The 24967-nt window shown below is 41.3% G+C and overlaps 1 long non-coding RNA gene across 1 annotated transcript; it reads left to right on the forward strand.

The window, feature by feature from the left end:
- Window positions 1–2004: 2004 nt before the first annotated feature.
- Window positions 2005–7911, forward strand: LOC136177326 (uncharacterized). The gene is made up of 2 exons (XR_010664949.1): window positions 2005–6737; window positions 7348–7911. It is a non-coding gene; the product is annotated as an uncharacterized lncRNA (long non-coding RNA).
- The last annotated feature ends 17056 nt before the right edge of the window (window positions 7912–24967 follow it).

Below are 24967 nucleotides of genomic sequence, written 5' to 3' on the forward strand. Positions count from 1 at the left end.
TATCATTACGATCTGTCCTCACAAGGACAAAACAATAAGGATCATCTTCAAAACTTGTTCATCCTCATAACATTTAAGGACTGCCATTGAGCTTCAATCTTTAGATTACATCATACATGTGCAAAATTTGGTCAAGACCTGAGTATTGATCCTCATTATGACCTGCAGGTCTCTGAACTAGTATACATGTATCAGAGTGTAATACTTTGAAAGGGGACACATAATAATATGCATTACTTGAAAAGACAATGTCACCAAAAGGTCAATATTTGGATGACAATGGAAACTACTTCCATTGTGGAGGCTTTTAACAACAAATTTTCATCCATCAAGGGATTTTGCTCCCAGTTACTATTTGTGTTCCTCAGGGCTCTATTGTAGGTCCTCTCCTATTTTGTGTTAATTTCCATTGCTACACTGATGACACCCAGCTCTATCTGTCCTCCAAACCTTACTCCACCCTTCCACCATCTCCCCTATCTCAACGTCTACTCAAACTTAATACAACCACAATAAATGATTTTAACACAAGTCCTGCTTCTAACAAGGCAAAAATAGCCAATCCCAGTTTAGGATTTTTGGGCGGCAGCTGGGGTAGCCAATCAAATTTCAAGGGGGGCAATGCCATCCCTGGACACACCGCTTGACATGACTTTCCCCTATTCCATTAATTTTGAAGACTGGTGCAGCTTGACTACGAGTGGTATGTGGCTTTGCATATTGACTTGTCCAGGTCTGTGATTGTTCACTCTTCATCTTTGCCATGGATTACTCTGCACTAGGATTTAGCTTAACATGTAATTTGCAGTTAAAAAATGAATGTAGTCGGCGGCTGTGCAGATATTTTCTCCATTGTTTCAGATGCCCTTATTCCAGCGCTGCTTGCTTTATTGCTTTCTGCTGCTTTCAATCAACAAGACTCCAGGCCCCACTCTTTGAAACTGTTATTTTTCACTTCTGGCTAATATTTTTTGGTTAATGAAACGCATTTTTAAATTGTGCTTATTGAAAAAGAATGGGATACAACACAAATACACACTCAAATGAGACCTTTGTTTGGGAGATACATGCTGGCTTTTCAGTTTCGGAATACATTTTATAATGCCCCAAGTGTCTGTCATGAAATTTCCATTACCCCCCTAATGCAAAAGCTCCGTCAAAAGCCCTTAAAACAATCTGTATTAGTTGATAAAGCTCGAAACAATGTGAGAACGCTGGAGCTGACACAATAATTCTCCATGCTTGATGCAGTGCAGGGACTTGAGTGCACACATGCAGTATATGTCCGTGCTAGTATGTGGAGTGCATGTTGTTGTACGCTTCCCATAGCCATGTAGCTGCTGTCCTGCTGACTGTGGCCTTGGGGACAGAGCATGGGAATGTGGCCGCCTGGTGTTCTCGGTGCAGTCACAGTCAGTTAAAGGCAGCAAGCTCTCAAGGGCAACCTCCATCAAAGACCACAGCCAATCAGCTCTGACACGACCCTGCAACCGCCACATGGCCAGGCGCCGGTACCACGGCCAAATCCTCCCTCTTCTTCCTCCTCCTCTTACTCTCTATCCCCCCCCCCCCTCCCCCTCCCCCCTCCCTTACGCCCACAAAAGAGCTTCTGCTGCCAAAAACCTGCTGCCCTCAGCACTGGAGGAGGCATGTCTCTCAGTCTGTCTCTCACCCTAACATACGCACTTGCTTACTCACTGGTTTGCTCATGCACACAAACACCCACACACTAAAACACACAGAAGCAGTCCAACAGATTTCTCTCCTCTTTGCAGCTTTTTTTCCCCTCTTCTCTTCAGTCTCTCTCTGTGACCTCCCACACCCCCTCCGTTGCCAGCCTGAGATACCCACCATGTTGTCCAGGAGCTTAATGTTTTTGACAGCTGAGTCTTTGCCTTTGCTTAAGTTAATCGGAGTGCATACTGTGCCAGCTACAGACAACACTTGATTGTGTATTTTTCTCAAAAAGAGTGCTCTGAATCCCAACCACCCTGGAACCAATCACAGGATATTTCACTTTTTATTACATAGAGTTTGAGGAGGCAGGGATCCCACTACTTCTCAGTATGTGTTCTTTTGCATTGACTCCTTTTTTTTTTTTTAGCAATATTTTGTTTTTGGATTAAGAGCTGTGAATGCAAATGTAAGGGTCTGTCTCTGCATTGTGTTGTGTAAAAGGTGCAGACAGATTACACCACTGTTATAGGTTTTCTGTCTTGTAAATACCTTACTGTGTTATAATCCATGACTCAATGAGTCCGACTAGTTTGTTCAGCCTGCAGGTGCATTCATGGCAGCAAAAGAAAATTTCAAGTGCAAACGTGTATCCCTCCCATCAAAAATCTCTGAGACCAAAAAGAAGTAAAGCTAATAAAAGTGGAGCAAGTGCAGCATGTCAAATAAAATCTCATCATACTTTCTGCAAAACATCCCAAATATCTTTCCTGTAAATGGAAGGTGTCTAAGTTTCACATTTATGTGCAACAAACATTAACATTTCATCAAAATGTCAACAAAACTTAAAGGAGCGATATGTGGCAGGTAAGCCTTCCCATCCTCCCTAGGGTCGAGGCGCAGGTAGTTTGCCATGTCGAGGACACTGAAGCTTCAGTGTTCTAACCTCTCTCTGCTTTCAAAAACATCTCCAATATTTAATCTAGTTTGCAGAGGCAGAGGCTTTCTAGGTCGGGTAGAATCAGTTATATCTGAACCAATTCACTTGCATCGCTCAAACACCTGTTGGTTATCCATTTGCCTGGCAAATATAGGGGAGTCCCAACCTGCCGTGCGGGGGGAGCCTTAAAACCTCTTACCTTCTCTGGTCCAAACATATACAGAACATTCAGGACCAGAATGGAAACTTAGAAGGAGGACATACCGGCTGCTACATTGTTGTCAGAGAATTTACAAATAATATCAGTTTTTTGTCTTTTGTAGACTTATTTTACTTGATTTAAGTTGTGTGTGTAAAAGTGAAAAGTTATACCATACTGACTCAAGCCCCACATTCTTAGAAGACAAGCTCAACTATTAGGTTGGCACCTACAGAGGGCTGTCCTTCAGCTTCTCAGGGTGGAGCTCCATGAAGGAAATGACGAAAATATTCTAAAAATCCCAAAACAAAGCTACTGCTGTGCTTAAAAGTTACAGCTGCAGCTGTGATACACCTGGCTGAAAATGATCTCAAACTGGTGTTCTGGTGCTTGAACTTCACTCTGGGGATGAGAGCTGTGAGTGGAATGAAAGTGCTCTAAACTGGAGGGAGCTCATTTTGCTTTTTGGAAAAAAGAAAAATCCATTGTCAGTACATCTGCACTGTTGTAGTTTTTTGTACCATACAAATAAAAAACGACACAAAAAGAGACAAGACAAAGCTGTCCCCTGAAATTAACATGATGAAAACAATGAGGGAGTGAAAATGTGCAGCTGATTGAATGGTATCCCAAACTGAGTGACCCCTTTTATTACCTATTACTCATCCATCCATCATGTTTAGAAGCAATCCATCACTTTGAAAGGTGCAATAAATAGTCCTACATAAATAAGATGCTGTACTACAAAATATATATACCTGAGGTTTGTATTTCAAATGATACAATAAGACGTTTCTGGACAGCAATCTGAAAGACTGTGAGTTTATGTAAAGCTTTTATTAATAGGCCCAGTATTAATGATAATCTTTTTCTCTTGAAAAGGTGCTTGAGTACATGTACATATAAAGGAGATTATGTAAAGTGTGGCATCTACAGAGATAGATGTATTTCTACAGCTATAAATCTCTTGGAAACGTGTGTGAAATTGAACATAAGTGCCGCAACATGGATCACTTTTGGTAGGCTCGTATGCATACATGATTTCTTACATCTTACGGTTCTTGTGTATTCAGTCATTCTAAAACATAACAATTACATAATGCTCAACAAAATACTGTAATCACTGAGACCTGGCAATATGAAGACGTTTAAGAACTTGAACCCTTATTTCAGCCTCTGTGTGAAACGGCTCGTATCAGATCCTATCTCTATAAACCACACCTTCCCATGTGCCCACTCTCTTCTGATTGGCCATTCAGGACACTGCAGGGCTGCCAGGGGAGGGCTGCTCTCCAGTGCTGGGAGAAGAGAGCCTATGTAAAGACTTGTGAAATTCTTGGTATCATCTCGGATAACTATTGCATGATTTGCCGTTTAGCGCGCTCTGCAGACTTATTTTGGGATTACTCCTACATAAATTTACCTCATGATATTCCACTTTGCCCATGTTTAGTATGGGCATTCAGCATTGTAACACTATATGTGATTTTTAACATGGTGATCAACACAATAGGTATCCTTAAAAAATAAAAAAAAATAAAAAAAATATTCTAGTAACATAGCCAGGAGGTGTCTCAAACCACCAACTGGATACCAGAGGCGCTGCTTGTCAACAGGCAAGGCAGAAAACTGCGCAAATTTTGCAATGACAGTGGGAAACCTCCCTAAGGGGGCCCCATTTAAAAGCATTCACTCTCGTTGCCTTGTAAAGCGTTGCATGCATTATTGCTGTGAAAACCAGAATTTGTCAATAGAAGTCAACCAAGAAAAATAAAGAGGAATTATCCGTCTACAGGAGAGAAAAATGAATCAAGGAAAAAGGGTGAAGAGGGGTAAGCCTCGGGACAATGACATAGATTATGGTGATAAATGTGGGTTATAGGGCCCCCAATTATTTTTTGCCTGAGGCCCCAACAGACTCTAGAATCGCCACTGCTGGAGACAAATACCCAAAGCTAACGTGTAATAAAATTGCAACTATGATATCACATCACTGCAACCAGCTGCAGGAAAACAAAGCAATCAGGGGCTGTGAATGAGATGGTGGAAAAAAATGCAACAAGTTGTAAGTGGAGTTCTGTGCATACTGCAGAGATTGAAGCCTCAAGCAGGGCTTTTATTTTTTTTAGGTTCCACACCCACCATAATGCCCTACGAGAATACACTGATTTTGATTTCATTTGCAGTACACTGTCAGCTTAACGCTACTTATGACTTTGGGTTTAAAACCCATTTCTTAGGCATCCGCTCACTGAGAGAATTCCCCCATCTCTTGACAAAAAAAAAGACTTATCTAAGTGTTGAGTGTTAGATTCATGTGTTAAATCGTCACCTTGATGTGGTTAGACGAGAACAGCTGCTAAGAGCTCCCTAATGAATCCAATACCGGCTTTTGATTTAGAAAGATTCACTTAAGCATGCTGCGCGTGTGGATGTGGGTGTGAATGTGTGTCTCCTTGCTCATTTCCTTATTTTACGCGTCTTCATTTCTGCCTGCATGCCGCTGAGAGGGTGTCGTCATGCCATGTGTGGTGTGTCTGTGCGTGTCAGTTTATTCTTTAGGCCTCGCATGTCTGTGTGCCTGTCACTGATAACTAATAAACAAAGAGGGGGAATAATAACCCTCTCTCTCTCCCTCTCTCTCTCTCTCTCTCTCCCCCCTTGTGATGACAGCACTGTCTGCTGGAGTGTGCTGCTTCTTGTCTCTCGGCACATTGTGTACCCATTAACAAGGCCCTGTTTGCAAAACCCCCACTGCCCCCCCCAAACAACCTCCCCCCATATTCCCTTTTCCCTCGCCTCTCTGTCGTCACATCCACTGAGATCTGATGTGTCCTGGGTGAGGCGAAAAGAAGCTCTTCTGCATGCATGAGGAAACAGCGGCCATGGCCAGCGTGGATAAGACATGGGTAAAAGGGTGGGACAATAGGGGGTGACTCTCTTTATAGCATTAAACCTTATTAAAAGATTAAATTTGACAAAGTCGGACGCCTTCCCTCTGGGGCCAGACAGCAAACCCATTAGCATAGGGAACCACTGCACTGTTGGGCAGCTTATTCTTCATTAATAAGAAGCGTTAAAGTTATAGTTTGGCATTGGGAGGGGTCCTGACAGAAAGTAATGTCCTTGCTTTTGTAATGTGCAGCGTCAAGGGATTTAATTCTGTCGCCAATGTGGCACAGTGTGATGTAATTTGCTCCAGTGCGATAATGCCCCTGAATGGTTCCTCTCTATGCAGACACCTAATGCACCCAAAGAGGCTTTTTCATTCTCACACAAGAGACACCTGTGGATTGCTCACATTCTGAAATGCATTTTTAAAGCTGCAATAGACAAAATCATTATGGGAAGCGAAAAGCCAGTGCTCACTTATTCCATATTAAGTCGGATTCACCCACAGTTGAACCTGCTGCACTGTGGTTGAACTTTTCACCATCTCTGCGGATCATCTCACATGACCACCAGAAGAAAGGTATTTTGAATTTTCTAAACAATTACTGTACATGTTTTCGAAGGTACGTACAAGTAACAGGAGGAGCAACAGCTGCTGCAGCTGAAAACGTCGAGCCATTCATGCCTATGTCAATACAGTGCAGACAATAATAAACATTGTAGTGGGACAATTTCTCTTTCAAATAAAAAAAACAATTACCGTATTGGTCCGAATATAAGACGACCCTGATTATAAGACGACCCCCGTTTTTCAACACTCATATTTAGAAAAAAAAGATTTGCAGACCAGATCTTGTTTTTGTAAAGAACTTTTTTTAAAGAACTTCATTTTATTTGAAAATAACAATATTAAAAACACATTGAATTAAACACCTGTTGTATTAATAATTATAATAATAATTAACATACCGTATTTATCGGTATAGGCCTACGGCACTTTTCAAAACAAAGTGTTTCACAAGGGCGAACTATGTACAGTATGATTCAAAATTAAAATCGATTAACAATCAAACAATATTATCAACATGTTTTTAACATTTTGAAATAACAGAGGAAACACAGGCAACATTTTTAACTAAACTACCGCTAAACTAAAACTCTCCAAACTTCTCCTCCGATGTTTCCTCTCTATTCCTCACACACACACACACACACACACACACACACACACACACACACACACACACACACACACACACACACACTCTGTCCCGCTGTGTTCACTCTCACTCTCATCGCTCCCCAATATTAAAAACACATTGAATTAAACACCTGTTGTTGTAATAATGATAACAATAATAAACGTAGGCCTATTTATTGTTATATGCTACGGCACTTTTCAAAACAAAGTTTTTCACAAGGTCAAAATATGTACAGTATGATTCAACATTAAAATCAAGCAATATTATCAACATTTTTAAATAACAAAGAAAATACAGGCCACATCTTTAACTAAACTAAACTAAAGCTTGTCAAACTTCTCCTCCGATGTCTCCTGTACACACGTCCTCACTGTGTTCTCTCTCACTGTCATCACTCCCCTGCTCCTCCCAGAGCGCGTCATGTGTGTTGACATTTAAAGGGACAGGCGAACAATTAGAGCTGCGCTCTGAATACTAGACCCCGAATATAAGACGACCCCACTTTTTCAGACCTATTTCGATGGGGAAAAAGGCCGTCTTATATTCGGACCAATACGGTACCCCCCCTTTCATTGAATAGATCTATGTGTGTATGTGTGTTCTTAGGCTTGCATTGACTTTGCTGTGTACTATTATTTGGAAAAAGGCATTGGAGAACTCATGTGTAGGAGGTTAAATGTAGAAAAACATTTTTTCATCAGACAAACCTCTGACTGGCACCCAGCATTACCTGGCGAGAGCTTCTACTTAAGGTCACTGTGAACTCAAATGAATCTGAAAACTCAAGCATTGATATGTACATGCTAATGTCTCTCATATGGAGTTTTATTCAACGAGCTTAAACCATTTCAATAAAGGGTTTGAATAAAGATTTTTTTTTTTCTCAAAGGGAAATTTTCATCAGCAGAAATACTCCAATAAAGCCATCCATCGGCTGAGAATCCTTCCATTTCACTGCACATCTGTATGAGCATGTGACAAATAAAAAAAATCTTGAATCTCGAGTATGTCGTTTGTCTTTTGACATCACTTCCTGTGTCATGGGGCTAAATACAATGTGTAGAAATGGAATTTAACTAAAGTGTATTGCCATTAAATACTCGCAAATTTCTGCATTTTACAATGTAGGCTCCACACATCATGTATAACCTTGATCGACTTTGTCCCAGAGTAGACCTCACCACCCGAGCACATCTGGTACCTTCACCGGCTGTCTGCTTCCCTGCAAAGAAGATGGAAGTCTCAAGCATGCAGCTCTCCAAAGACTCACTAAGCATACTCTCTGATGTTTGTACAACATTGCAGACCTAAGGGGATCAAAATCTGGAATATCAGAGTGAATTAAGTTACACACATTTCACCGTGTGGATATACAGGTAGGTTGCAAATTTGCAGAATTACTAGCTTCTCTCCTCTCTGCATACTATATGTTTGCTTTGTACATAATTTGAAATTGACCCTCCATAGATTTATATAATAAAATGACCTTGGTTGATTATTGCTTACCTTAGGTATGCTAAAAAGTATAACTAGGCTTCTGGTGCATGCATTGTGTTTCTCCTCAGTTCACACACTGAAGTCACTCTCTGATACAAACGACAAACGTCAGATGGAAGACCGGATAGTTTTGCTCTCCGCTGCAGATGTGTTCACAGTCAGATTGAGAGATTTGTGATTTTTGGAGTACAGTCAACTTGAAAGTGACTCAGGAGAGGCATATAATCTGCACTGTTATCTGTGACAGGATTCAAAGGCAGCGATGAGAGGGGACCCCAGGACATCATGGGGACTAAGTAGCTCTATCTTGGCCTAGGCTGGATCAACACATGCTGGGTAGAGACGCTTTGATCGCACACACACACACACACACACACACACACACACACACACACACACACACACACACACACACACACACACACACACACACACACACACACACACACACACACACACATTTGAACTGTGCAAAGAATGAAAAAGATGATTGCTGCCTCCGTCCTCTTGTGCAGTTCATTCCAGGTCTTGAATAACTTGTGAAAGGAACACATAGAGGCCTTTATGGCTTGCGTCTTATTTTTGCAATGTAATTTCACAGTATTGACGCGAGGCACAATAGCACATCATCTTTGTTCGAGCAAAATGACGAAGAAGCGGCACTAAGAAACAAAAAGGTCTGGAGCAATATCCCTGCCTCGCCTGTTGTTTAGATGCTTTCTATTCTCTGAACGTTCTCATCTTCCCAAAACAAAAAGACTTTCTTTGTGCCTTTTTTGATACGCTGTTTTTTGTTTTTTTCCCTGAGCTGCTTTGGTGCCAAACGTCCCTCTCAGTGGAGGAATCTTAATTCCAGTCACATACAGAAAAATAACATGTTGTTGTCATACGGCACACAGCACTCCTTTCTGATGAAGTTTTGTGCCACTTCTTGTGCTTTTCAAGTTGTGTGGGGTAAAAGGATGCGAGGAGGTGAGAAAGAAATGGAGGACGGCGTTAGACAGGAGTCCAGAGCCGGACCCAAACTCATAATGACACGAGGACATGGTATGCGCCTTAGCCTGAGGCGCCACAAAGGCACAAACGTGTCGGTTATTTTAAAAAATGTATCATGAGATGACACAACTGGGGGCCTCATTTATTCTGCATGAGCCACACTCGGGGGAGAGTTTTATACTTCACATGAAAAATAGAGTGACTTCTTCCAGACTGAAGGAAGAGGGGAAACCACCTCTGGGGGTACCTTGAGTGGAGTTTGATGTCCAAGCTGTGGCTCCGTGATACAGCACCATCGCTGTACAACACACTTAGTTCTCAAGCGTCCCGAAATACTTTTCTTTAACTACAATCTGGTAGAGAAAACAAATTCACTCCCCTGGGAATGTGATTATCTCTAATGAGGAAAACACAAAAAAATAAAAAATCAAGCCCCCCAAAAAATAATCAAACATCAGGACCTTCAGGCATCACAAAGAAAAGAGTCTTGTATCAGGTTTCTCAGGCATACAGCGGGAGATGAGAGGGAGCAGACAGTGAATTAGAACAAAACACACAAAATTATTTCGCTAATTGGTTGAACAACTTGATCTTGCTCAGGGAAACAAAAGCAACCCTTTTGTGATTGTAAACACAAAAGACTGAATGAAAAAACTGAAAAGGAAGTTTGGTGCTTTTGACTAAATACTAACATCAGCGTGCAAATGTATATGTATGACAATGTGCTACAATGGCATTGCATGTGTGTTTACATTAAGCAGGTAAACTTTTTTTTACCACATTCCTGATGTTTGCATTTTAGCAAGCTAACAATTGCTAATTAGCGATTAGCATTGAAGAGAAGGCACAGTTCAGTGTAATCTCTATTTACAGACTATACATAAAAATGTAGAACATGTAAAATGTTCTGTAAAGGAAGAATGTGCGACTTCTTGATCCAGTAGATCATGTCGCCCTTGAGCACCAGCATGAAACCAAAACGAACAGCTGTTTGGCTGTCCGCCATACTAATGAACGCCCCATTCTGTGCTCTCCTCCGGCAACACACCTCCAACCACCCTCCACTCGAGTTTGCATGAAGGAGTTTAGCGCAAGTGACGCAAGACACATTTGTCCTTGGTTTCGAGCTGCAATGGCCTGTGGCCTGCATTGTTGTGCTAACGAGCTAATGTTCACACACTCAAGTTAGCATGTAGCTTTACATTGCATATAAATTTACGCGGAATAATCTGGATCTAAAGACGCTTGCATGACATTCAAATAAGCAGCAAGTATGTTATTCTTCTTTTCTCTAGTCCTTGACTAAAACAGCTTCGGTCCGTCCCGCCCATGTTAACACAGCTTCGACAACAACACAGCCGGTGAGATTCACACTTCTCACTCATTGTAGACAGTTATGACTCAGAGAGACATTTACACAGGATAGACTTGATTTCTGCACTATTTACATGCAACATGTTTCACATTCTTCATTTAACATCCTGCCTAGACCAAAAACATTTTATTACTATTGGTTCCCAGCCCCAAAAAAATGATTAAAAATGGAGTATAATTTCCTGCAGTGCTTTCATTTAGAAAGCATTTAACTTGTAACCACCATTCGTCAGTGCCAAAACCCTCTCGCACAGAATTCAGACAAAAGGAAAAAGACTATGACATGACTTCTCACTTTCTCCTCCTCAGACCCTGCAGGCAAAAGCTTGATATTACAAGGCTCGGTGGACTTAAACGATTGAAACTCATCTGTTCTTGTCTTCTGTTCTGCTACAAACTACCAGACAGCTTTTCGAGTGTTATTTTGACAGCTGGATCAAAGGAGACAGGAGTGAATGTTTAAAAAAAAAAAAAAAAAAGCCCAGTTAGTTCAGGCACATCAATGGAAAGCGCAACAAAAAGTTTTATTTAATGAAAAATAAAGGATCTTAAATGTTTGATTTCTAAGCATATACAACAAAATCTGCTTTTCGCCCCATGCTTTTTCACATTCAAGGATTCATCTTTTACTTGGCTTCATTTTGTAATGCTGACTGTACCTTAACTCATATTAAAACGTCTCTGCACCTCACACATCATACGCTCTGAAAGAAGTATTTCTCTGACATACAGTAAAAAAAGACTTCTGCTGTGCCATGATGAGAGCTCAAGCTCTGCTACTCTCCGGGCCTCTCGGAGGTGAACGATGGTGGGTGTCTCATGGAGAGCCATCTGTTATGATTATGGAGATCCTGAAGGGGGGAAGTGGGCTTCTAATTGAATAAGGTGGAGAGGTAATCTTGTCAGAGTGCTGGGGTGGCTGGCACCACTGCCAACAACTCCTCCACAGGCTTCTCTTTACCCCCAAACTGAAATAATGCATGACAGTAGAGTTATGGTAGATGATCATATACATACTATACTGAATGGTATATGCATGTTGCATGTGGCTGTGGAGGAGAGGTGTGTGTATGCAATGATAATAAAATAACTTTAAAATGGTTCAGCTTCTGCAAAAAGGTAGATACTAGTTTTTTATCAAAATATTTCTCAATGGGCAACATCAGAGCTGTGTCCAGAGGGTGTGACATGGGCCCCCTTAAAAAAAATCTGATTGGCCATCCCATCTGCCAAGCTAGTAGTAGTTTTCATGACTTGTCAATGCAGCATATTTATGTTGCTACTATGCTACATTTCATAGATGATCTCATTTTAAAAGCTCAAGCATGTCAATGTAGATTTTTTTTTTAATGCATACATAAAGGACCAACATGTGGTTATTACATTTTTGTGGAGCACATGGTTCCTGAATGTTATTCTCTTTTAATTTAAGTACAATTGCAATTATATTTTTAACTCTAATTGACTTAATGAAAAGGGATATTTTCCATACAAACGCGCTAAAACAAAAGCTATGACTACTACTGCAGGACCATGATGTTAAGGTAGGACACAGAGAGAACTTATTTCTGTTGGATAATATTCCCTGGCCACTGAGAGAACTTTCTCTTCATTAAGGTGCACAGCTCTCCTTTACCACTGTCCATGTCTGACCTTAATGTCAGCTCATTAGCCGCTTAATTGAAAGCAGCGATCTGACATATCTGAATCCCCTGTCCATGCACTACTTTTATGATGTGTGATCAAGGTTCTCTTCCAGGCATGAACACACACACACACACACACACTCTCTATCTCTAACACACACACTTATTACTCCTTATCCTACAACTGACGGTTTGGAGAGGCTTTCTCATTAGCTCACACCATTACATGTAAGAGAGATATTGAGAATCGCTGACTGTGGTCATAAGCCAAACAATCGTGTCTACCATTGTAGTGCACTGTGTATTTATTTGTTTACACTTTAGCTGTCACTGATAATGCAATGCACCACATCCTATTTAAGATGCTTTCTCAATATAAGATCTGATCGCCTGTGTCTCAGCACTATTTAACTTTCATACTGCATGACGGCAGTATTTCAGACACCGGCCTTCAATCCTAAAGTGAAGCCAGTTAGCTCGTCTCTTTACAGTTTGATACAGTGTCTGAGGCTAAGATGGAGCTAAGAAGAGACGAAGAAAAAATGACCGAGCAAGAAGCGGAGTGTACATACATCCCTGCAGATATTTCAAGCAACAGATTGCAACATATAGTTAGCCTGTATTGCTATGGGTGTCATCGTTGTCTCACTGTTAGCAGCTCTACCAGGTGCAAAAAGTAATCTGAACCAAGTTATGTCTCAGGTTTGCATACAAATGAATAAATAAGTAAATCCATCTTCCACCAAAAGATGTCTCTGTTTTGTCAACCTTCAAGTTAGCTTTATACGTTTAGACGCTTACAAACCCATGTCATTTAGCATATTATAAACTACCCACTCCAATGTAGCCAACGGACTATAGACGTCATGGCAACAGTTGTATGCTAACAGTTTGCACGCAACATGCTGTAGATGCTAGAAGAGTCATCTGCACACAATCTGCTACTCTAACGGTGCCTTGTCAGTCGACGTGGGCTGTTTGGCTTCTTACAATGCTACAATACAAGTGCTGGATGTAAAACCAGCACATCGGATGGATGGCATCTTTTAGGAGCAGACTGGTTTGGCAGTATTTAGATCTTTAGAAAATAAGGACATGCAGATGCTGTGATTCTGCTCGGTCTGAAAAGTAAACACAACTTATTACGACAATGACTGCCCAAGATACCCTCAACTTCAACTAATCATGCTGAATGTTTACAGTTTCCTGAGTGTTTTCTGACCTACAACTGGTTGTATAGTCTGGTTTAAAATTTCCGTTGAATCGTCTGGGAGATTGGTTTCTAGGAAAATAAGGCCTTCAAAAACCTTTACAGTATGTAGCATTGGTTATTTTGGCTATAGTGGTCCATTAAAAGTACATTATTCCGTACAAAGACGGTAAAAACAACTATTTAAAAAAACTGCCAACGGATGTGAATAATACACACGTTGTTTAATTAAAGAAATACTTGAACATAGATTTGTAAGTTCACAATACAAATAAGGATGAAGTCTTGTGAATAACTTAGCGCAGCACGACATCAACATATACCTTTTTAAAACCCTCCTACACAGACAGAGTCTCAACCAGTACTCACACCTGACCTTCCCTGGATGTATGCTGCCTCCCATGTGGGCTGTCGTCCAACTTGGAGGGAACTTTTTGACAAAGTACCAATGGCCTGGCTCCAGGTCTGCTCATTCAAGCGGGCAGCCCCGGGAGCTGCAGAGGCCACGTTGCATTGTACGAAGTGAATAGTGTAAGTCATCCACAGGAGCATAATGCAGCAGCGGCTGAATGAAGCGCAGGTCCTCACCCTGAACTTTCTGCGATGAAACCCTTTTCATTTCTTTTTCCCGTGAAGTGACCTTCATAACAATGGCTTCTGTGTGGATGCCAAGCTGGGCGTGGAGAACAATGGTCAGTTGGGGTTGGACAGATAAATGCCCTGTTGATAAACCCTTCAGGTTTGAGTCATGACTGGATTTACTCCATTCACTGTATTCATCATTTTCATTACATTTCCCTGTAGATCAGACCCCTTAAATGTCACTTTCAGAGACGCCCTGTGTTATTTATCCTCGGCTTTTGTCCCTCTGTGTTTCACTTCTAACTATGTTGTGAATAATTGCTTTGAATTTATTCACTTTATTTTGTTCCCACTTTAGAGGAAATCCATAATTATCACAGGTACACTTCTTCATCTGATCTTATAATTTTTTTTTTTTAATTAAAGTTTATTTTTTATACTCCCACCTGTAATTACTGAGCAGTAATGTAGAATCCACATTTAATAGGAAGATGTTACTCCTGTGATTAGGCCCGTTTAATTTACAACAATTTAATAGTTGGGTTGAAGTGGAAAATTTAGGTTTTTATAGCGTTGAGGCTCATTAAATGCTGCGCTAGTTTGTTTTTAGTTCTAGTTAAAACAGAATCAATGTTAGCTTGAATAAAAAACTCTTCTTTGCCAAGATCTCTCAGTCCAATCATCAATATGAAAGAATCCCATGCAAAAAAATACAGACCTTGTTATTCAGCCAAGCTTCAAACACAAGCTTTCACACTCCATTGCTTATTATTCCCCCTGCTTTATTGGAGCACTCCCGGAGAATGGATTCCACGGCTGACCACACAGCAAGCCGGTCCCTAGGAGGGCAGATGTGCCTTACAGTCACCCACATCCATAAAAGATGACGGGTTGAATCACTGAGGTGTAGTTCTGCTGCCTTAAGCAATCCTCACACCACTGCTAATTGATAGGAACATTTAAGGCTGGGAATAATACCTGGGAGTGATTGAGGGGAGGTACCAGCAGGGTTTCTTATGAATGAATCCATAACAAAGTGGAATATTCTTACTGGTAGTTTGGAGTCCCTCAAGGACCACAACTGGGTCTCTTTCTTTTTTTATTTGAAGAGAAAGTCTGGCGTTATCTCACAGTGAAGGGCACCTATTTTCCTCACATGGGTAGTTCTACACAGACAAATAGGAAGAGATACAAGGGAAGAGAACAAGAGAGGCGACTTAAAAGCAGCAGCGAAAAGGCACAGGGAAAGGGATTATGGTGATTTAAAACCTCTCCCACCCTGCGTCTCCTCCCAGTGTTTTTTTTTTTTTTAAGGCTGACTGGAGAGTAATGAAGACAGTCCATCAGTCCATCCCGCTCTTCATTTGAGCTTTCCATTTTACACTGAGGCTGCGATTAGGCGGTAGTGTGCACGAGTGAACGTGCACGTGAGGGAATGAAAGGAATCAATTTCTCCTTGTCTGTGTAGGTGTGTAGGCTTAGCTTGTGTGTGTCTGAAAACCTATTGTGTGTTTTCTTTGTAAGAGTGCACGCGTGTCTCCATAAATCTGGGCTTCATCCCTCCGTCTTTCTCTTCCTTCCATCCTGCTGGTTGTCTTAACGACCACATGCAATCGACTGCAACTGAAGGCTTCAGCAGGAACAGGGGGAGAAGCAGGCAAATTAATGACCCCACATCACAGCGCAGATAAGAGGCAAGACATATTTCCTCCTCAAAAACAGCCACATAAAAAAAAAACTACAGCCACCTGTGTTAGATTATCTCCCCTCTCTTCCCCTTAATCGTTCCTTTTCTACTTCTACTCTACCCCCCCTTTCTGTTTTTAATGCATCACTGCTCTCACCCTGAGAGTGGGCATCTATTTTGTTGCTTGAAGAAAAACCTCAGAGCGGGATAAATTCACAGGGAACTGTCCACTCCAGTGGTGCTGAAACACAGGAATTACCTGAGTGCTGCAGGGGCGACATGGTGTTTACAGGGAGCACAAACATCACACCGGACTGATCATCATTACAATTTCAATCACTCATTTCTACCTTGAAAACAAAACACTTAGTAAAAGGTGCCAGAGGCAACCTCGGATGGCCTTTTCTGATGTTCGCCATCTTATTCTCACATATCAAAAAGCCACTCTTCACTTTTGCTTACCGGCTCTCACTGCAGCGATTACAATTTCCACAGTCGTAAATGAAAAGGCGGCACATCAAACACAACCGCTCCTTCAGTTACTCTGCTCAGTGTGTAAATGAGAAGGTGCAAAGCTGGCTGCTTATTGCCATTTGTCAGTGCGCTCATAAGTCACACAATGAAAAAAATAAAACCAAATGCTTTGTCTTTTTGAGGCTAATTCTGCCTGTGAACATGTTGAGAACACAGCCAAGCTAGTCTGTATGCAGCCCTCTACAGCGGTGCTGTGTTAAGCAGAGGGAGCCAAGAGAGATAGCCCTGTGGCGCAAATTGATTGCTAGAGACATATGTTGGCAACGCTGTATTTCACTCCGTGTGAAATCCTCCCTATGGGGCAGACGGGGTAAAACTGGGAGGGGTGGGAGAGGAATGTGAAGGGTGCACCGGTTGCAGAAGAAGCGAGGAATGAGGATGAGAAATGAGCTTTAGAGCATGCAGGTGCGTGTGTGTGTGTGTGTGTATGGGCATGGATCAAGCTATATGCAGAAAAAAAAAAAAACATGTACGCAGGTTAAGTAAGTAGTGTGTGCATGTGTGTACGGGGTATGCAAATCCAGAGCTTTGCACAAATCCTCGGTTGTGTGTCCGTGTTTTTGTGCTGGAGTGTGATGTCTACGCAGACCTTGGCGATAAGCGAGTTATCTTAGCATGCTGAGTGGGCCATTTAAGAGACAGCCATTTTTTCTGGCAGCTCCACGGAGGGAAGTATGATGGAGGGGAGGATGGACAGGGAGGGTGCTGAGAAGTGTGTGTATGTGTGTGTGGTGCAGAGAAGAGAAAGAGAACATAAACAGCCAGTGGGGACAGAGCAATGAGGTATATAAAATTCTTCACGTTTTTTTTTTATATACCTCGCACATGGGTATACAATTAAACCACACACATATTCATGAATTACACATGCTAACAGGAACCTCCGCAAACATGCAAATTACATATCAACATACAAGCCCACCCACACACATGAAGCCAAGCATGGAGAAAGAAATGCATCTTTTCAAAACCCCCCACCTCAGCTCATCCACCTACAAACACTTATAGGCCACATACTGTGCCTCCATTAGCTGTTCTTTCATGTAAACACTTCTTCATCAATCCACATCTTTAAGGAGTGTTTTGTTCCCTGAGAGAGTACAGCACTATGTTCTCCATCAGACATGGAGAGAGTGGGGCTAGTAGGGTCTCAGGCTCCCCCCTCAAAAGAAATGATGTATTCATCATATTAAGGATGTAATCTATACAGAAATAGACATGGCTGCAGCTTCCATTCATATACATAGGGATAATTGTACTGTAGGTTCTGTCTCTAAAATGATCTACAAAAGAAACTGTGATGCATTTAAAGCTTCTATTTGCAATTCATACAGGTGGTTGCATCCGTTATAAAAATAAATCCTCCATGCTTATATTGCCTATTTTGTCAAATGCCTTAATATAACATCAATACTGCACTGAACACGGCTCTTATAAAACACTTTCTATTTTTGATTGCTCTGAAACATTTGCCACTTTGCAACGTACATCACTCTGCAGGTAAATAGTGTCAAAGTGGTTTGCAGAGCGTGGCTAATGTTAGCATCGCTAGCATCACTATCCTTCAGCCTTCCCTGCAGGTTATCGTCCACATGCCTGTGCTGAATTACCAGTGTAAGTAAGAAACTTGTCCGACTCTGAAGGAGATCTGCCATAACCTACTTAGGTACCCCTCGGAGCAGTTGGACCTAAACAGACACTGCCCTTGCGTAGTTTTATACTGCAGGTCTGTGAATTGTAAGCACACTGCAGAGGTCATTACATGGGCTAATCACATGTGTTCATCACGTGTGCCACTTAGAGACCAACAAGAGGGTGTGTGGAGTGATTTAAGAGGAAGTTGCAGGGATGGGAAGAGAGAGATAAATGCGGCAGTAAGGTCACACAGACTATCCCCTACATATTAACTGTCACTATGAAGAGCATGCAATTGTCTCCTCGCCTCCTAGTGGCAATTACAAGTGGGGAATGTGAGGGTGCTGTGCCTATAGATACTGTCTCTGCATAAAACAGCTGTGTTCACTTAGGCTGGAAGGATGATAACAAATCCAAATGCTCTATATTCATGTGAGTGACAATAAAAACGTGGTAATTTCTTGTAGTGGGTTTTACACTAGATACTAATGCTGGGTGCTGGTCAGATCAAGTCAAAGGCCTGTCATATTAAGGATAAAACACAAAAAGTCTTTTTTTTCAAAGTTAAAATGGAAAGCAAATGGACCACTTCTTAGTCTAGGTCTGACAAGGTGTATTCACAAAAGCAGACAAAGCATGTCGTACAGACACATACCCACTCCAAACATGTCACTTGGTCATCACAATATGAAGATCTACATATCCATTAGTTTTGCATTTGCAGAGCTCCTTGATAAATTAATTCTTTAGAAACATGCAAGTCTGGTCAGACGTAAAGAATAAAGCTTGCTAAGAAACATTTTTTAATCAAAGGGTTTTGGAAGAGAAACACTAACAAGCATATGGTTGATGTAAAAGTTCACTTCGTTCACTTAGTTTCGTTCGGCTAAGGGACATGTAATCCAGTAGTTCTTAAATGCAACTGATACTCCACTCTACTTTTACCACAGTGATCAAAGAAGCTCTTATCATGCTAGGAAAGCATAGGTGTGAATAACGTTTTATGATGCCTTTGTTCTATTAGAGCGTCCCAGTGAGGCATGACGGTCTGAATCCAGAAACTTAAGGAGCTAAATGGAATTCAACCATCATTAATTTTTTATCATTTTTCTTACATGTGCTTTTTATTACCTTGACATGTCAAAATGTCATGTGTAAAAAAAGAAGGCTTGTTGCAGGTGCATGCACACAAAGGCCTTATTTGGTATACCTGCAAAATGTTCATGAAATCAGAATGATAGGAAATATTAAATATAAACTTTGTAATATAACTCTATTATAATGGCTTAGTAAAATGAGGTTCAGACAGAAAGCCAAGTGTCATTGTCATAGACGACGAGTAAAACTAAATTAGTTGTTTTAAATTGATGTGCTGAGGACATGTCATCAGTCAAACTTCAGAAAACTCAGAAACGAAGCCAATATGGAAGTGAAAAAAACCTACAATCCAGAGAGAGTTCCCTTAAATGTGGTGTTGAACATACTGTATATTTGAGTAACCTGAGTGTCTACTGACCCACAAAATGTGAAATAAACCCATCCAGTTCTTTGTTTGTGGTCTGCATAAGTCTTACAACACAGAGAAAAATGCTCCGTTTCAAATGTGCTCTCCTTGTGATGTCACAGTGGGATTCTGGTAAAAAAAAAAAAAAATCCCCTCCCCTCCCCTGGTATCTCCACCCATGGACTCCACCCCCAGCCTAGACCAAAACTTTTTCACAGGTCCGCCATTTTTATTCTCACTACAGAGGAGTGATGTCTACCAAAACAGAGTGTTCTGAGAGAGCTGGTTTATACAGGGTCACAAACTTCCTCTGGTGCTTAATTCATGTTATATTTTGACCAAATCACAGCACAGATGTTTCATTAGACCACAGGGGACTGTTTGAAAAGGTGGAGTAGAGGGATGATATGTCCTCTTTAATGCCTCCCTCAGCTCCTCCTTTTTGTCTTTTTCTAGATTGATCAAAAGTTAAGTTGATGTAACATTTTCAATATGGCAACCTCTATTGTTTGGCTATAAAGCACCAAAGGGTGACACTACTGACGCTACGTCCATGTTTCATACGGTCCGTGGTCAAACCCTTTTACAACCTATGCATAACAGAAACCTTAAAATAGACCAGGAATGGTAAATAGTAGATAGAATATACCCCTGCTGTGAGCTCTGTTAAGGGAGCCTAGAGTTTAATAATAATGATTATAATGGCACACAATAAACATTTAAGTGCACACAGATGTTATTTGTAAGTGTGAATTGTTAAAATCTCCAAAAAACAAAAGAAAAACAGGTGTTGTGTTCGCTGCAAGAGAGATGATCCAATTACAAAAAAAAAAGAGAAAAGGTTCGGGCACAGTGAAGCGGAGAGACAACATATGGAACGGTGAGACGTCTTGGCGTTGGACAACATTCTTTCCTCTGAAGGATGAATCTGTGTGAAGTCAGAGACGAAGCAACTGGTATGAAGATGTGGAAGAGAGAAGATATAGGTGGTGTCAGGACTCGGGTGGGAGTAAGAAGACAAAAGAAGGTAGGTTAGAGATCCAAGAAATACAAGAAAGGCCGGAGCAGATGAAAGAGAAGGAAGTGGTTGAAAAAGAACGACAGGTGGACGTGAGGAGATGTTGGCAGAGGCACTAAGGGAGGCACTCGGAGGAGATTTTCACACCTTTCTTTCACTTCTTCATTTTTAAAAATCCTCTCTTCCAGCATGCAGAAAGGCACTTTAGGGGGGGGGGGGGGGGGGGGGGGGAGCTGTGATGCCAGACTCACACAAACACACTACATTTTCTTTACTTCTCTCTTTAACTGACACATTTTCAGAATGACTGCCAAGCAAAGCAGATCCTGTTTGGAAACAGTTTAAAGGTAAATAAGCTCTGATAAGAAACTGATCAGTAGTATAGAACCTGTTTCTTCCACCTCACAGTAAATCGGTACAAAAGAGCCATTAACTACATTTATTAATACAGTGGTTTCACTTAATTTTGCAGCAGCTTTAGCTTGCTAACCTGGTTGAATAACTTCCATCCATCCATCTCCTCCACTTATCTGAGGTCGGGTTACAGTTGCAGCGAGCACAGTAAGTGAAACCCAGACTTCCCAGCAACATTTTCCAGCTCCTCCAGGGGGATTAGGAGGCGTTCCCAGGCCAGACCAGATATATAATCCCTCCAGTGAACTCTGTGTATCCTACCAGTTGGGCGTGCCCGGAAAAACCTTGGAGGTTCTCATCAGATGCCTAAACCACCTCAACTGGCTACTATGGATGTGAAGGAGTAGCAGCTCTACACCAAGCTTCCCCTGAAAGTCTGAGCCAATCTGCCATTCAATTCCATGGTCCAATCTTACCCTCACTCATGAACAAGACCCCTAGATATTTAAAATCCTTCACTTGGGTCTCCCTCATCGCTTGCTTGCAAAGTTAAAATTTCAAAAGGCTTGGACACAGTGAACATGACCCCACACACATAACTGGACTTTCTCTGACAACAACAAAAGGAAGGGGTTATTTTTCATCTGTAATAATTTTCATTTTATAATAGAGCGCAGGTGGTGAAACACACTTAATAAAATAACCCCTGTGACTGCACCAATTTGAATGGAAAGCAGGAATCAATGAGAGAGGACTTACTCTATTCATTTCTCATTTAGCCTGTGAGTGTAAACCCCGTGTTCAGTGTGTGAGTGTGTGTGCAAAGCATGAAGCGCACACATCCGAGTGTGCAGGAGCTCCAATTAAAAGCAGAATCAAAAGTGAAATTCCATAAATGAGTGCTATTTCAGGCGCTGTGTGCCTTTGTGCTTTTAAATGCAGCAGCATGCGGTGTGAGTCACAAGAAACAGGTCGTGATCGTAATCAGTGTGTGCACTCAGAGCTGCCAAACACACAGGTTCATTTTGATCCAACCTCCCAAAGTTTCTTTACCCCGGAGGGGGAAAAGAGAGAAGCAGCGATTTAAATCATTTTAAATGAAGAGAAAAGTTAAAAGAGCCATCTCTCCGTAGAGCCATGACAGATGCATGTTCCCATTGTTTTCCCATTAAGCTACTCACTGCTTATGCTACGTGTCACTTTCTTTATTCTGAAAGATTCTTATTCTGCATTTAGCCCTCCATTTTTCTCAGGGGAGGATGCTACATTGCTTGGGCTGTAAAAAAGTTAGCTTATTAAGAGACATCAGGTGTTTTCTTGTTGTAACTATTAGGCTCAGGTGCTACTCTACGTGCCACCAAAATGAAAAACAATCTGTTTTAAGCTATCTGAAGAATTACTTTCTCATCAATATAGCCCTGCTAGACCATTTATACCAGCCGTCCCTGCATAACCTCAACACTATCAACTATAAATCAATTTAATGTAACTTCATGTCTAAGCAGCTACAAACAATCTGAACTCCATCTGCAATCAAGGACATGACAACCAAACGCACTCTTTCCCATAGAGGTCCAACATGGCATGCTTTTCATACAGCTTTTCAGCTCAGCCTTTAATACACAAAGCCTCCATCCGAGAAGCCGTCATACCGCCAAGTGTAGACATACTCTCACCTCACCTACGTCACACATGAGTTGGCTGGAGGCCGTTTGTCACTGATGAAGCCCTCAGGCAGAGCACACACCAAGGAGAGATCCATTTGATGTACGTCTTGTGTAGTGTTTTTTTCTTTTCTGGATGAAGGCTGTGGATGTTCCACAGCTCGACTGGAGCTTTTGTGGCAGAGATAGACAGCCGCTTCTTTTTTTTTTTTCCATTTTCACTCATATTCAACTCATTCAACTCAACTTCATCTGTTGTAAAAGGCTTCCTGCTGCATTATTCAACCAAGGGGTTCTCACTGAAAATCCAAAAAAGTCCAGCTCGACCTTGTGATTTCCTTAAAAAATATATCCAAACCAGCTTTTTATGCTTATTTAATAATGTCAAAAGAAACTGTTTTTACATAAAAAAATGTCATTATGTGTCAAAATGTTAGTATAAAGGAAAGAGGATGATTCTGCACATAAATAATGAGCTCCTCTATACTCTTATTGAGTGCATGTTCCACTGTTTTCTAACCACAACATGCTCACATTTTGTCATACTTTACTCAACATTTGCCAAAAGAAAAAAAAAAAGCTGAAACCCGGTGCAGCCTCATTCTTCTGCTGTGAAACATAAGCTCATTTGAGCAGCTGGTGCTGAAATGCTTTGTTCAGTGAAGCAGTGCCTTTTTCAGACATGGAGGAATAAGGAGTAACTTTAATTCACACGCTGACTGCTCTCACAGTCGGCGTAACTGGAAACTCAGTTAACCAGCAACTTTGAAATCTGAAAGCCAGTTTCATTACACTCCGACTTAAACTTGCCACCGATATTTTCATCAGGTGGAAAAAAAAATGGCTGGTTTTCTAAATCAGGCACCATTTTCGTATATATTTCAGTTTTTACGATGCACTCAGTAGCAGATTAAATCATTTCTTAACTGTGAGGTTGGTGTGATGGGGGGACTTTACCCTAACCCTAACCAGACCCAAACATCGTTATCTAGTTTATCTGACTGTACACCACCATCTGACTGTGTCATCCCACAACCACCGCTGCACTCATTCATGCACGGCCTGCTCCGACCTCCACCTCAGCGGCAAAGAAGTGTGGACAACAGGAACATTAGGAATAGAAAGGAGAACTCCTGCTTGCATATTATCACATATGCTCTTTTGTAAACAGCTCGACAAAACACTTGATATGAATTGGCGCTATACAAATAATGATTGATTGATTGATCGATTGATTGATTGATTGATACACATGACTTAGACATTAAACGATCATATATGGGCAAATGAGTCAGGCAGACTATTCTTCCGGGTTTACTAAACACCCCATCGGCTACTTGGTGCTGGAGAACGATACAGAGCTCCCAGAGGGATAGAGTCTAGTCAGGCAGTGAAAAAAATTCCCACTAGTTCGGGGTGGCGAAGGGTTGTCCAGAACCCCCTTGTAACCTGACTGGCCACCCTGTTGCGACCTCAAAATCCTGATCTATGAATTACCTTTTGCTTTGTCGGAGGCGGGACTTAATTAAAAATAAACTATACTGGCTGTGTCCCAACAGGGTCGTCTTCAATGTGGCAAATTTACTTGTGTTACTTTATTTGTTTTCTTTGGAGAAATTGGGGATACTGAAGGTATTTACAAAATGAATGAACATGAAGAAAGAAATGACACCATAAGGATGATAGATATGTCGATATTTAAAAGAGTGGCTGAAATACCCTCCAACCATAACACACTGTACCTCAATAAAACCCAACGGCTCTTAAGGCTGAGCAAACCAAAAATCATGTCATATGTGGAACATTAAGCACAATCCCATACTGATGATATTCAGAATATAAAACATTGCTTTGTACATAGAAAATATATATTTCTATAATTCTTTAACATTGTTCTGTTCATTCTTTAGTACACTCTTTAAAGCCCTGACACATGCTTTATTGCTTTAATGTTGAGGACAATTTAAATGCAATAAGTTCACACTAAGAGAAAAGCCCATTTAATGTCTGAAAATAAGCCTCGACTCGCCCTGTGCCATATTATCTATGCAGGAGGGAGCTTCTTTTTAAAAGGCGGCCATTACTCTCCGTGCCTCTGTGTCACACTGTATTCCAGCTCATGACAAATGGAGCCGTTTGAGGATGTGCGACAGTAAATACTGTGCACAGTGAAAGCATAATTGCCAAAGCAGCCGTGATGTGATGTTGTGACAACATCAGAGCTGATAGGTGGGGATGAGAGGAATCACTTGTGTGTTAAAATTGCCATTCAAACTTGGCCAATCAATCGTGGCAGCCATTTAAATGTTAATGGTTAAAAATGAACTGCTGCATTATTGGAGGACATGTGTTGCTCAGT

The sequence above is a fragment of the Labrus bergylta genome, chromosome 22, assembly GCF_963930695.1.
Source record: "Labrus bergylta chromosome 22, fLabBer1.1, whole genome shotgun sequence".
NCBI lineage: Eukaryota > Metazoa > Chordata > Actinopteri > Labriformes > Labridae > Labrus > Labrus bergylta.